The sequence below is a fragment of the Sarcophilus harrisii genome, chromosome 1, assembly GCF_902635505.1.
Source record: "Sarcophilus harrisii chromosome 1, mSarHar1.11, whole genome shotgun sequence".
Taxonomy (NCBI): domain Eukaryota; kingdom Metazoa; phylum Chordata; class Mammalia; order Dasyuromorphia; family Dasyuridae; genus Sarcophilus; species Sarcophilus harrisii.
In genome coordinates, this window is record NC_045426.1 from 509319915 (window position 1) to 509332524 (window position 12610).

General features: G+C 37.6%; 2 protein-coding genes across 5 annotated transcripts in view; one reads left to right on the plus strand and one right to left on the minus strand.

The window, feature by feature from the left end:
• Positions 1 to 12610, minus strand: part of FAM210A (family with sequence similarity 210 member A) — a 36973-nt gene that overhangs the window by 24073 nt on the left and 290 nt on the right. Inside the window, exon 1 of one of the 3 annotated variants that reach the window (XM_023496271.2) lies at positions 11016 to 11331. The exons of 1 other annotated variant lie outside the window; for it this stretch is intronic. The gene's annotated coding sequence lies outside the window, so the exon portion shown is untranslated. Of the gene's footprint in view, positions 1 to 11015; positions 11332 to 12610 lie in introns of those variants that run through there. One more of the 3 variants, XM_031946682.1, reaches the window with a different exon arrangement.
• Positions 11395 to 12610, plus strand: part of RNMT (RNA guanine-7 methyltransferase) — a 39150-nt gene continuing 37934 nt past the window's right edge. Inside the window, exon 1 of one of the 2 annotated variants that reach the window (XM_012541563.3) lies at positions 11395 to 11464. The gene's annotated coding sequence lies outside the window, so the exon portion shown is untranslated. Of the gene's footprint in view, positions 11465 to 11699; positions 11780 to 12610 lie in introns of those variants that run through there. The other variant, XM_023496274.2, reaches the window with a different exon arrangement.

Here is a 12610-nt window from a genome sequence, read left to right on the forward strand (position 1 = left end):
TTCAGTTACTCAATCTCAGGTTATAACCATTCCCTCTTAATGTTTGATGGGATAAAGGTCTTTATCCATTTTAGACATCATTAGAAAATCAGAAGCCTCTCTGGTACCTCCCTCCATTATGTCATCCCCATCCAGGTACCTTCCCCATTATAGCATTGTTCATGTTACCATATAAAAGAATCTTGTATCTGACATTCACTGCTGGATAATCTCATTCAGTCTTGGGACCAAACCATGGATCCATTTGGTCCCAGTAAATCTCTCCTTTTTAAATATTAAATTGCTCTCGAATCTCTATCTTGCCTCAGTTTCTTCAGCATTACAACAATTATTTTTATTCTGCCATACCACTACCTAAACTTCCAAAATATTCTCCATTAGTCATTTAATAAAGTTCAAAATACTCTATCCTGGTATTCAAAACTCCTTAATCAGAACCCAATCTTGTGTCTTCCAATACTTTCCGATAGCCAAAAGGACCTATTTGCCCAATCCTGACAGGGTTATTCCACATCTACAAATAATGGTTCTTTCTTCCTATTGAAGCAAAAAAACAAAAAAAAAATTTCTTATTACCTACCCCAACACAAAACACTCTCCCTTGATACATTTATTGTCTATACTACTTATATTGTATTTATTATGAAGCCTTATTCTGTACTTTTTACAAAAACAGATGTCATTTACATAACTAGACTGTAGATTCCTGTCTCACAATTTTCTAAATCACTGATGGTGATGTTCAGTAAATAATTGCTGATTATTTCTCTGTGTTGTGATTTCTTTTTTTTTTATTTTTTTTTTATTTAATAGCCTTTTATTTACAGGTTATATGCATGGGTAACTTTACAGCGTTAACAATTGCCAAACCTCTTGTTCCAATTTTTCACCTCTTACCCTCCACCCCTTCCCCTAGATGGCAGGATGACCAGTAGATGTTAAATACATTAAAATATAAATTAGATCTGTGTTGTGATTTCTAAAATATGAATTCTAGGGCCTCTTGGAGATAGAAAAGATGATCATATGGTCTCTGTGGCTTGGAAAATTTAAACTAGGGGAAGAAGTAGAATTTGGTTTTGTCTCTCTTCAAAATTACTTGAAGTTATAATAAATCAAATCAAATATATATAAATAATTAGTTATAAGGTAACAGACTTTTATTACACATACACAGAACTCAAAGTCTGACTAATTTAGCTGCTTTGATGGCTGGGATTTAAAACATTTAAAGAAGTGATAGCAGCCAAGTCTGAAGGTCATAAAATGAGGTTTAGTAGGGAGTCTGCTACATATCCTCAGTGCCCGGAGGCCCCCCTTTCTTATCCCCAGTTTAGCTAACAGGTGACAGCTGTCATCATAGCTATGGAATTTTACACTCTATAATCTGAAACTCAAGATCAACTACTCTCTAATTTAAATTTCAAGGTCAATCCTGGGAAAAGATCTCATAGCAAAATCTGCATTTATGAATATTGAATTTATTTTCAAATACTAAAAAACATAACCAAAAACATAGATTCTATGTTATTATCTAACCCCAAAATCTGGTTAAGCTAAAGGTCCCATTGCATTCCTGTAAGATGTTGTGTGTATATATAGGCAGATATATATTTGTGTACATACAAACACATCATACTATTATGAAAACCTATAATATGGATGCTATCTTCCCATGCCAGTATTTTATAATAAGAATTCTACAGTGGTCGAATTACCCCCCCACCCCCACCCCAGAACAGAAAAATGATCAAAAAGCATTTTCTTTTCTTTCTTTTTTTTTTTTTTTTTGGCTGAGACAATTGGGGTTAAGTGACTTGTCCCAGGTCACAGAGCTAGGTGTTAAATGTCTCAGGCTGAATTTGAACTTGGGTCCTCCTGACTTCAGGGTCAGTAATGACTATGCCATTTAGTTGCCAAAAGGCATTTTCTTAAACTAGAATGTGGCAATTACTGAAATCTACAAAGGGACTGTAGTCAATGTTTGGTTGTACCCTGATATTAAGATTAGCTCTAACTTTTCTTAAAATGTTAGCTATATCAACCTTATAGAAAATACTGGAGTGTTTCTAGTTATTAAGAAGCAATCTAATATTTTCTAGTTTGAGATTATTCTTAATATTGTTCATCAATTAAAATTTAAAAATTGGGAAATAATTTATAACCAGTTCACAACTACTAAAGCAATTAGGTATTCACATCGATATTTAATTGTATGACTGACAGTACATATATCCAGGAAATAGTTAACCATTACCAAAGAGTACCTCAAATCTAAGAATTGTAAAATATACATTTATAATAGTAGTTCAAAAGGATACCTTAGTATATCTACCTCAACAAATATTTCATAAACATTTTTCAGATACAATCCAACAAACTTAATAGATAAAAGACATTGGATTAAATGCTAGGTATACAAAGATAAAATGTTTGAAAAACAGTTGCATTCTATTGGATGATGCTAGATGATGATGTGGATAGAGACCAGTGCAGGAGGATCCAAGTTAAAAATCTAAGGTTGCCTCAGTAGAGTCAACTGTAAAAAGGAGCTAATAACAGTTATCAATCTCTCAGGGTTGTTAAGACTGAATGAAATGATAACTGAATAGCACAGTTCAGTGTGTGGCAAATACTAATAGTAAAAAAATACCAACAATTATTAATATATATTATATAAAATATAACTATAACTGTTATTAATGCTTATATAGAATTTTAAGCTATATTTAATGAAAAAATGTTTTCCATACGCTTTGATCTTATTTGATCCTTATAATGTTGTAAGGTAGATGCTACTCTCCCCATTTTACAAATAAACTAAGGTTGAGAGAAGTTGCATGACTTGTCTGGGGACATACAATTAATAAGTGTCACACAACACATATGACAACAGTATAAAAATGAAGCTTAAGTCTGTTATATTGTAGTGTTTGAGCTGTGTGGGTAGGAAACAAAACAAGGTGAGATACAAAGCAGATGGGAGTTGCTACAATGAAAAGACTGATTCTCAGCACTGAAACCTTGGCCCAAGTACCATCCATCCAAATGCTGCTATGAGTGGGTAGAAGCCCAACAAAAATATTACAATCCTTGCAATCCTCTTCTCTTTGCAACCATTCCAGTCAAAGTCTGTTCTATCCAGAAACCAATATAGAGCTTTGGTACTAGATCTATGTAGTGCTTACTTCTTCGAATGATCCCACCCTGAATCCTTCCTATCCAGGATCTCTACAAAAATCTCTCCTTCCCTGAATGTAACCTGGGTTTTGCCAGTGGCCCTGTGGCTAACTTTTTTATGTGTCCTTCTCCACCACCACCCCCCCCACCCCCAAGTTCAATGTGAGCTCTTTTGAGAGCAGGGAGAGTCTCAATTTTCTATTTGTATTCTCATCATTTAGCAGTGTGTAGCAAGTAGGACTTGCTTAATTTATATTTCTCTATTCCATTTCAAATAAGTTGGAAAGGGAGAGAATCCTAACAACCTGGAATCGAGAGGACCTACTCTGCCATTTCATACTTTGTGAATTTGGACAAATTGAAAGCTCTCTAATTTCAGCTTCTCCATCTGTGGAATGGGGTAAAGAAGCCTAGTTCTAGATGTAGGATCATGGAATTTAGAGGTAAGCAATGTTTTTCCTGTTGAAGAATTGATGAAAGAATGCTACCCTTGGCAGGATTTGAACATTCTATTGGAATATAAGCTTCCTGACAGCAAAGACTATTACAGTTTTGTCTCTGTACCCTCAGTGTTTGTAAAGTACAGTGCCTGGCACAGAGTGTACACTTGATAGATGCTTGATTGTCTGAAAAATATTCAAGGGAAGAAAACATCATTCCAGAAATGAGACGGGGCCCAGTTCCATTATTTTGCTTGTAATGTAAAGTGCAAGAGAGGGAAGAATATACAAAGAGTAGAAAAAGGTGAAGTCAGACTGTAAAGGTCAAACAGATGATTTTTCAGAGCTTCCTTTTTTTCTCCCTCAAGGAATGGTACTCTGGCGATAAGAGGTAAACCTGGAAATGAAGGTGAAAGCAAAAGCAATAATTTATATTTAACGCCAAACAGGAACCTAGGTAGTATAGTAGATAGAGCTCTATGTCTGGATTCAGGAAGACCTGAATTCCAATCTGGCCTCTGACACCTATGATATGTGGGGCAAATCACTTTGCCTTAGTTTCTTCACAAGAGTTGTGATGATCAGATGTTGTATTTATAAAATGTTTAGCACAATACCTAGCACATAGGATGTGCCACATGAATGCTGCTATTGTATTTTTTAAAATTTGTACTACTTTATTATTGAATGAGCGTGTATTTTATACTAGATGCAATAGGGAAAACATTGAAGTTTCTATAGTATGGGAATGCCATAGTGATTTAGAAAGATTATTTTGAAACTGGATGGAGTAGAGAAGGTTAGAGACTACATGACTCAAATTAGTACAGTGGAAAGAGCAGTGACTTTGGGTTCAAATATTACCTCTGATACTGTTTGTGTGATGCTGAGCAAATCACAACTTTCCAGAGCCTAACTAACTTCTGTAGAATTTGGGGGTTGGAATATATGGATGGCTTTTAAGGTACCTTTAGTTCTAGTTCCAAGATTGATAAATCCCAAATTTGAAAATCTGGGTATCTGGAAGGATGATGGTGACTTCAACAGAAATAAGCAAGTTTGGAGGAAGGGTAGGTTTGGGGGGAAAGATGATTTCTATGTTGTACACATTAAACATTCAATTGTACTTTTTAGGATTCATTACAAAAGGGAGGTAATAGTTTTGGTATTCTGACTTGGCAAAACCACATTTGTGTTATTGTGTCCAGTTCTGGGTACATTTTAAGAAGGACAATGATGAATGAGAAACTGAAGAACATTCATGTCATATAATAAATAATTAGCTGGAAGGAAAAGAGATAATTAGTTTGTAGCTAACTGCCTTGAGCTGGGACCTTATCCCTTCCTTTGACCTTTCTTTTCTCCTCTGGAAACAAAAAACCAAACATTTAAAACTTTGTAGTTCTTTAACTTCCCTGAAGCTCATTCTGAGCATTATACTTATGAAACTTCATTTGGGACAGTACCATGCTTTTGCATTCTTCCTTTGTTACCCAGGCCATGGTTTTTTACTTTGTCTCTCTCTTTCTCTAAACATATAAATCTAAGTTGGTTAAAGAATTCCTTGTACCTTCACAACAACCTTTTGGGGAATTTCTCCATTTTACTTCTCAGTGGAAGTTTCTCTTTATATGTGCAGATATTCTTGAAAATTCCATCTATCTTAAACTAATTTCCATGTAATACCTCACATTTTACTGGGTGCTTTAAAGTCTATAAAGTATTTTGCATATATTATTTTATTTGATCCTCAGAGCATTCTGATAGACAGGCAATATTGTGATTTTTTTTTTTTTTTAAGCAGATGAAGAAACTGAAGCTCCAAACAATTAGGTGACTTATCCTTGGCCAGGTATCTATTATGTCTTGAGTTAAGATTTAAAATCTTCCAACCTGGAGCCCAATACTCTGCCCACAGTTATCCTATTAAACTTTAATCATGAAATTCTATTTATGCTTTCTCTCTCAAGCCTCTGGTACATGTCAGATTGTCCTATTCTTTTACTTTGGCGAAATGTCACTGTCCTGATGAGATTCCCATCCTTTCAAGCCCATGGTCCTGTGTCCCCCCTGGTAAGTGAATCAAGTGTGGAATGTCAGTTTTCTTCCTTGGTTCTTCTATCTTATGAATAGAGAAATAATATTTAAAATAAATTATGTTAATTTGAACTATTTTGATTTTGGCAGGGAACAACTTTAACACATCCAAACAAATGAAGACTTTTATTACTAATCTTGTGAGATTCTGAGTTGCCTTCTACCTTTCTTATTTATTTCTTTATTCTGTGCAGTTACTCAACAGTGTACACCAAAAACAATCTAATTCCTATTTACGCCTTCACTGAATCTCAACCAAATGCTCTCCCCTTCTGGGTTCCAGGTTTCTTTGCATGAGTATTACCCACTTAGTATACAAAGCTGATATACCCTCTTGATTCTTTTTAATCTATTCTGCTTCTTCTGAAAAATATCTACTCTTCCACAGGTCATTCAGCAATAATTAAAGGTTTTTTGGGATTACTGCTATAAACTCAAGGTCTCATTGCTTGTTACCTAAGCATTGTGTATTTATGCGACTCATCTGAGTCAATATATTTTATTACTGGTTTCTTTTTTGACCTTTGTCTCTTGATAATTTCTAGGTGGGTCTACTGCCAATCATGTTCCACAAGGCAAGAGTTTAGTCATTTTTCAGTTGTTTCTGATTTTTCATGACTTCACTAAGCATTTTCTTATAAAGATAATGGAATGATTTGCCATTTTCTTCTCCACATTTTGCAGATGAGGAAACTGAAGGAAAGAATTTTCTTTCTCAGATCACATACTTAGTAAATATATGAGGCTGCATTTAAACTTAGAAAGATGAATCTTTTTGATTCCAGACCCTACACTCTATCTACTGTGCCACCTAGCTGTCCCACACTGTAGTTTACTCTATTTTATATAAATTATATATATATATATATATACAGTAGATATAAGTAGACAGTTTTCTCTGATAAGAATTTTAAGATTCCAGGAAAATACTTAGCTAGAAGCTAAGTTCTAGCTTAAGAACTTTTTAATAGTTCTTGCTAGGTATATTTCATTTCTATACAGGAGCCCACAATCCCTATACTTTTAAGCCATGGTCCAGAAATCTCAATCTTATTTCCAGAAAACATCATTTTATCCAACAATATCTTCTTAAATCTTTCTCTTTAATCTGAAACACTTGCCATAAGCAATGATTAAAAACAAAAACACTCTTCAGCTTATTGCCTTAGACTCCATACCATAATCTTAATTAATCTATGGAAAATTTCCTTTAAAATGACTTTTCCCAAAAGATAACGGGCTTACTTTGAAAGTATCGTGTGACCTTGATGGATAAGTTGGAACAAAGGCAAGATGACCATTTATTGAGTATGTTGCAGAGAGGAATATGTGGATTGTATTAGATAGTCTCTGTGGTCCCTTCCAATTATTGTGTTTCTGTAAAGTTACCTATTAGAATTGGAGAAGGCAAGTTCCAATGTAAATCTTATTTAAAAAAAAGTTTTAGTTATCTCATACAACTTCCTAATTTTATAAATGTGGAAACAAACTCCAGGAGAATTAAGTGACTTGCCCAAAGTCAAGGAAATAGCAAATTCTGGACTAATGTACAGGTATTCAAATATCCAGTCTAATGCTCTTTCTACTACACCAAACTTTTTCTTCTAATAATAACTGAAATAATCTTAATAGCACTTTAAAGATTACGAAGAAGTTACATTATATCATTTAAGTTTTATAATAAACTTGCAAAATTGGAACTACAGCTATTACAAATAAATCAAGTGAAGTGATTAGAGTTTTGTCCATAAAAGCATAAAGTCTAGGAAGTCCTAGAAAGCAGAGGGTCTAGGAGAGATCTAAATCTAGGTCCTCCTATCAGTCTAGCACTTTATCCACTATGCCAAGCTGACTTGCCTTGCTTTGTGAGTCTTAACTGGTGACTGAGGACAGAGTTCTGAGTTATGCTCCAAAGAGAAATGGAATAGTGAAAGAAGGGTGCTATATATATATATATATATATATTGGATTTGGAATTAAGAATTAGAATTTCATCCAAATCTTAGATTTGACATTTGTAAGATAAATAGCCATGTGACCCTGGGGTTAGTTACTTTGAATCTGTTGCCTTATCTGTAAAATCTCTATACTATCTGTCTCAGAGTTATCATGAACAAAGCACTTTGTAAACCTTTCAAGTACTATATAAAAATGGGGTGAGATTTACCTTGGTAAGGAATTTTTCTCTTTTTTCGTTCACTGATTCACTGAGACCCAATTAGGTCACTGTGCCATCCACAGAAAAAACAATTATAGACAGATGTCTAGAATATCCAGCCCATTAACATTTGCTGCCAACAATCTTGATTGACCATTGGTCCTGGGTCAACTGCCCCCAGTACAATCTGGAACTATTGTTTCCCAGGAATCAGTATTTCAAATTTAAAAAACTCTTATTTCAAACAAATATTCTACAATTCAAATTATTCACTATTTCAAATTAACTTTCAAATTAATATGAATTAATGAGGTGTTTGTGCTAAATGGTCTTTTATAAATGTTATCTCATTTGATCCTTACAGCAATCATGGGAAGTAGGGGTTCTATTATTATCTGCATTTTAACATGAGAAGACCTAGCTAAATAAAGGTCAAGTGACTTGCTTAGAGTCACACAACTTGTAAGTGTCTTAAGACTGTGTTTGAACGCAGTTCTTCTTAAAGCCAGGTCCATAATTCTATCCACAGTGACACCAGTTACCTGTAATGTCACTTTCATAAGGAATACTTAGCATAACATGAAAGCAGTCTATTGTTGAGTCTGGAGTGATAATTCTAGTATTGATAATGGTCTGTCTTTTTTTTTTTTTTCCCCTTAAGAGAACAGTTAAAGAATATGATTTTCAGTTTCCCCAAAAGAAAGTCAATCTGTGATTATATCAAGATGATTTTACTTTCAACTCTAGAAATACCTCCTTAATAAAAAAAAATTTGTTTCTGTGCCAAGGATGACATAGGGCAAGAGATATGAATAATGACGATAGTATCCGATTCAAACATTTTTATGGAGCAAACCTCTTTCTTCTTGCTACCCAGATTCAAATTAGCATGGCTCACATTTATTTATACTGGACTTTAAAGTTTGTAGTAAATCAACATTATTTCACTTGATTCTCATAATGACCCTTGTGATATAGATGCCATTACTATCCTTTTACAGATGAGAAACATAAAACTCAAAGAGAAGTTAATTAACATGCTCAGTCATACAAATACCAAGAACTTGAAGCAGATTTCAAACTTAGGTCTTCTTAACTGTAAGTCTAGCTTTATATACTTTTTTATATCCAGTATATAAAAAATTCCTCTCAAAACCATAGTCCATGCTTGAATTTCTTCTTTTTTGGGAGGCCAAGGGAGGATATTTTTAAATGTTAACTTTTATGTGTTTATAAACACACACACACACATATACATATGTAGTCTGTAATGTAATGTAATGTAATGCTTGTTTTCTAAATATCATTTGACACTGAAACGTGAGTTTGAAAAGGAGAAATTCCCACTCTTCAAAGTGTTTTTCTCTATCGTAGGAAAGAGTATATTTCTCATATTTCTCTTCTATTCAAGTCACTGAAGATATCTATACAAAGTAGTTATCTTCTCTGAATTTGACTAAAATGAAGGACTATGAAATTATTCTGCCCATAATTGAATTTGTTCTAATCAGTAAATAAAAAGTGCCTACTCCAAGTCAGACATTGCTCTTGATAGGATCTACGAGAGGTTCTGTTTTATTTGGCATTACCTTAGAGGATTTGGCTGAAGTTCAAACTATTTTTTTTATCATCTGTGCTTTTTTCTATCCATTATTAGTTACCATATCCTGTCCTAATTTTGCTCATTGGATTCTGATTTCTAGTTCAGAGATCTTAAAAACTGAAAAAAAAGTTCCTATGACAAAGTTTTGCTCAATGAGAACTATATATGTATTTCTTTTGATCCCTAAGAATTCCCTGGGGAAACTCCAGCACATGCAAGCTTAAAGCCAGTGACACTATCATTGGTTAAGAACCAAAGGATTTAATAAGAGAACTTCATACACCTAGAAATAAAAACTTCTGGATGATGAATTTCTAAAGGTTTCTTGGAACTGCAATGAGAATTGCTAACTTGGGGATTTGATTTACAAAATACTTAAAAAATACAAACATATACGTAAATTACAGATAAAAGCCTCTAGGAAATAATCTATCTTCACAAATGCCAACGTTAATAACTGAATTCAGTCAATATAACTCAACCCAAATATTTAAATGTAGCAAATGCATTCCCTTCAAATTCCAGAATCAAAGTTTATGAAGAATCAGTAATACACAGCACTTAAAATCAAAGAGTAATTAAACTGAAAATATAAGTATATTGTCTTGATAGTCTCATTCACAGAATGCTGATCATCTTTTTAAATTAATGTAATTCTGACAAACTTTCTCCTGACTTTTCCCTGAAAGTAAGATTATGGGATAGACCTTGGGAATAAAATAACATAATTCAGTTTGAATAATTAGGCTGCTCATATTTTCATAACCTTTAGTTTAGGGAGACGGTTTTCAACAAGGTCTAGATGCAAGCAAGCAACCAATGATTTGGTTTAGGACTACTGCAGGTCTTATGAAACTGTTTGTAGACCAGAATGTCAAATATGTAATAAAGTGTAGGACTCTTGAGGAATCAACAAAGTTGAGATTTCCCCTTAAACGAATAACAGGTAGACCGGACCAACCGGACACGAGAGGTGCATCACGTACTACCCTTTCCATCTCTCAATAGAACCACGTGTGGCCGGGCCAAGATTAGAGATTGCTCCTTCCCTACGGAGGCCGCAGAGTGTTTACAATTCAAAAAATGGTTGGTTGGCCTGTATTCTTGGGGAAGGCGAGAGGAGGCGGCAGAACTGCCAGTGCTTAGTAAAAAGAAAACAAAATAACTAGAAAAAACTTCTAGGGGCGCCCTCTCAATGTGGTGACTAGGGAGGAGGAAGGGATAGGAGAACGAAAGGGCAGAGGGCATATGGAGGAAACAGGTTAAGGACTACCCCCTCCCCCCCCCCGGGAGGAGGGAGAAGAGGACGACGCAGGGGGAGGAGAAGGAGAGGAGAGCCCTGGGACTATTAGCTACCCCCGCAGGGCAGATCGTGCCCTTCCCCCACAAGTCCATGTAGGGCAGTTGGCCACGAGCTCTAGGTCCGGCTCCAACTTCTCCCCAGTTGAATCGAACCTTCTCTCCCCACGGCCTCGGGTCAGCGACTCCCCCCTCCCCCCCAACACTTCCCTTCTCCCGCCCCTCGGGGCCAAGGTACCTCCGAGGACGTTGGGTCCGTGACCGCAAGCACTGACAGGGCAGGATTTCTCGAGCTGCAATCACTGACAGGAGACCAACTCCCCCCAGGGTCCCCGTTGAAGCCAGAGTGGACAGGCCTCCCCTCAACCTCCCCAGACACGGAGAAGTCGGGCGGTCCTTGGCTCTCTTTAGCCAGCCGCTCCCACTCAAAACGTGCTTGCGATTGTCGAGGGCTTAGTCTCCAGTCTCAAAGACAGTGGGCTGCGCCCAGCATCCTGGGAAACGTAGTTCATTTAAGAAAAGAACCTTTGGGCACTCTTCCCTCCCGAGCGAAAATGGGGAGGAAACATGAAGCGCATGCGTTATATGGAATTGAGGCTGTTTCCCCGCCTACGGGAAGTTGCGTAACAGCCGCAGCGTGGCGCGCTTACTACTTCCGCAAACAGAATGGTGGAAAGCTTTCCTTAGGTAAGTGTTACGAGCTAAAGCTCTGGTCCTTTTCTCCCCTCGGGGTGCTTGTTACTCTCGCTTCTACCCCTCTCGGGGCTTCTTGCCGTTGCAGAGATTATGCTTTGTCCCATTAATCAATGCATTTGCCCTATGCATTCGTCGCGCACCTTGCCGACTTAGTAGCCCGCGTTCATTGTGTTGTGTGGCGGGGAAGGAAGTCGGTGATCCCTGTCGGGGTCGGACGTGACGTTGGCTGGGCGCGCGCGGCGGTTGAGCCGGCTTCTGCAAAGGTGGGCAGAGGGACGGCGCACACCGCGCCTCAGAACCGTCTGGGTAGGTTCAGCTGGGCCGCGGGGAGCTATTGGAATCTGTGGCTGGCTAGATGCGTGTCGGAGCTCCGAGAGGCGCTGATCCCGTTCGGTCCCGCGACACGTTTGAGGTGTCGCGCGAGAGACAACGGGGGGGAGGGGGAGAGAGGAGGAGAAGTTTCTAACCCTGGGTTTGAGGAGCTCCTGTGGAGGGGATAGCTGTGAGAGCCGAGGAATAAAGTGAGGGAAGAGCAGAACCTGCGGCATCCGGGCCTTCTTCCTTCCAGTAAAGTGTGGAGAAAGGGTAGCCTGGGGGCAGCCTCCCATTCTATTCCCCGATTGATTGTCTTGATTTTGGGCTAGCGGAGGAGGCCGCGGCGCCGGGCGGGAGGGGTCGCCGGGCGGGAGGGGTCCCCGGCCTGTTGGTCCTCGGAAGCGGGGCCCGCAGGCCCTTTCCGCTTCTCAGCACCTTGGAGGAGCTCGGGAGCCCAGGGCTCCGCCGCGCTTTTGGCTCTGTGGTGGAAGCTTTAAAGAGATCATGCCTGAGACGTAGTGTCATGGTTCCTTGGAGAGTTTTTCTCCGGACGTTTTCTGTAGCTTTGTTTTTACTTCCCCCAACTCACCAAGACTTGTGACATGTTCTCGATTGGTAATTCCACTACTCCGAGACCCGAGACGTGCTCTCTATTCCCTCTTCCAGTAACGTTATTCATTCTGGAAACATTTTTTTTTTTTTGGGGGGGGGTTAGTGGTCTGACAAATTTTTTCGAAATGAAAAGAGAACAGCTCTTGTAAATGAAATTCACAGTTAATAAAACTATCATTTTAGCATGAAAGAAAATTCTTATTGGAACCA